Below are 2,613 nucleotides of genomic sequence, written 5' to 3' on the forward strand. Positions count from 1 at the left end.
GGGTTTGATCCCAGGATCGTGGGATCATGACCTGAGCCGAAGGCAGAGGCTTTAAACCACTGAGCCACCCAGAAGCCCCCAAAAGGAAATCTCTTTTTAAAATACATCTACTGAATACAATATAAGATCTTGCTTGGAGCCTGATTTGAACATACCAATTATTAAAAATCATTTGAGACTCTCTGGATATTTTAAATACTAGTTTCATGACATTAAGAAATTGTTAAATTGTTAATTATAAAGTTTTGGTGCTGCTTTCTTTTTTTTTTTTTTCAAAGATTTTATTTATTTATTTGATAGAGAGAGAGAGATCACAAATAGGCAGAGAGACAGACAGAGAGAGAGATGAGGAGAAGCAGGCTCCCTGCTGAGCAGAGAGCCCCATGCGGGACTCGATCCTAGGCCCCTGGGATCATGACCTGAGCCGAAGGTAGAGGCTCAACCCACTGAGCCACCCAGGCGCCCCTGGTGCTGCTTTCAAAAGTTATTATCTTTTAAAGATATATAAACATGTATAGGTAACAAGATACAATGTCCCAGAAAGTAAATGTGATCCAAAAATCCCCAAATAAATAAAAATAAAAATAACCCACACTGATGGGAATATGTCAGAGGACAGCAAGAGCCAACACAAAGAGCTCCCGATGGCAAAGTTGGAAATATTTGAGCATGGAACTAAGGTAGTGTTGCATTATAATCCAAAGTATAAAGTAAACCCAAGTTCATACTAAGTATATATGATCATACAGTATATTTGATCAAATATATTAAAATGGAGAAGAGACAAATCTCTTGTGCAAACAAATTTGAAATAATTTCGGTATCTGACTCTTAACCCCTCTTTCTTAGGTGTAGACCATGTAGAATGACTTTTTTCCAAAGTGTATAATATGCAAAGGGAGGGAAAACAATAACTTTAGAAATCTGAAGAACACTAGTCAGGTGGTGGTGTATCAAGCATGTTATCAAGGTGTATATAGGAGGTGTGTCTTTCCGCAATGTCAGCTTTATTCAATCATAAAGTAAGGTTAATACAATTGAAAGCAGGTTCAGGATACTAACTCAATGACTAACTCAATGCATTTCACTGTGCATTTAACTTGGCTTCATACACATCACCAAAGTACAATACAAAGTTATGCAATAAACAAGACACACTAAGGGTAAGAACTTAATGAATCAAACCAAGATAGTCTGTGAGCGTGATTAAGATGAGGTCTTCGTTGGGTCTACACCAGTTCTAGACACTTACAGCTTAATATGTTCAAAAGTGGAGAATCTCTATTATGTTCAGAGATCAATCAGGCACAGCCTTACACAGCAGTTGCCTTTGAATGTGATCATATGAGAAAGGGTCAGTGTCTAGAGAGTCTGGCAGTTTACTGAAGAAATCCTCCCTTTTTACAGAAGTTTCATCAGTCTTGCACCTTTGCAGGCCTTTTCTGGCTCTAGTGATTAACAGCTCCTTGGTCTTCAAGGCCTTACAGGTTATTAACCTTTAGCACTCCCAGTCTAAACTGGTTTTGGTGATATCTGGTCTTACCTGCAATATCCTAGGCTGCTTTTCTGACCATATCACCCCTTGACATGAGTGACATCATCTTGATCCCTACAGGTGGAAAATGCCCACCGTCATGAATCATGTTCACAAGAAGTACACTTGATATGGTGCTATACAAATGGCACTCTACCTCTTTAGCCTTCCTTCCAAAAATTCTTTATTCTAGTCTTATCATGAGAAAAACATCAAACTCCAACAGTGGAACATCTTTCAAAATGCCTGACCAGAACTCCTGGAAGCTATCAAGATCATCAAAACAGGGAAAGTTTGAAAAACTGCCACAACCAAGAAAAGCCTAAGGAGACATAACAACTAAATGTAATAATGCGGTATCCTGAATAGAATTCTGGCTCATAGAAAGGACAATAGGTAAAAACTATGGAAATCTAAATGAACTCTGGGCTTTAGTAATAATGTATCAATCAATGTTAGTTCCTTAATTGTAGTTAATGTAACCTACTATTGTAATATGAGTAATAGGGGAACCTGAGTGTGGTTAATGTGGGAAACTCTGTTCTATCTTCTCACTTTATTCTGTGAATCTAAAATCATTTTTTTTTAAGATTTTATTTATTTATTTGTCAGAGAGCGAGGGAGAGCGAGCACAGGCAGACAGAGTGGAAGGCAGAGTCAGAGGGAGAAGCAGGCTCCCTGCGGAGCAAGGAGCCCGATGTGGGACTCAATCCCAGGATGCTGGGATCATGACCTGAGCCGAAGGCAGCTGCCCAAACAACTGAGCCACCCAGGCGTCCCTAAAATCATTCTTTTAAAAAAATCTATTACAGGGGCGCCTGGGTGGCTCAGTGGGTTAAGCCACTGCCTTCGGCTCAGGTCATGATCTCGGGGTCCTGGGATCGAGTCCCGCATCGGGCTCTCTGCTCAGCAGGGAGCCTGCTTCCCTCTCTCTCTCTCTGCCTGCCTCTCCATCTACTTGTGATTTCTCTCTGTCAAATAAATAAATAAATAAAATCTTAAAAAAAAAAAATCTATTACAAAGAAAAAAACATACAAACCAGAATTTGCTTCCAAACAATGGGAGAAGCAGGGAGGGG

Source organism: Mustela nigripes, chromosome 4 (assembly GCF_022355385.1).
Source record: "Mustela nigripes isolate SB6536 chromosome 4, MUSNIG.SB6536, whole genome shotgun sequence".
NCBI classification, from domain to species: Eukaryota; Metazoa; Chordata; class Mammalia; order Carnivora; family Mustelidae; genus Mustela; species Mustela nigripes.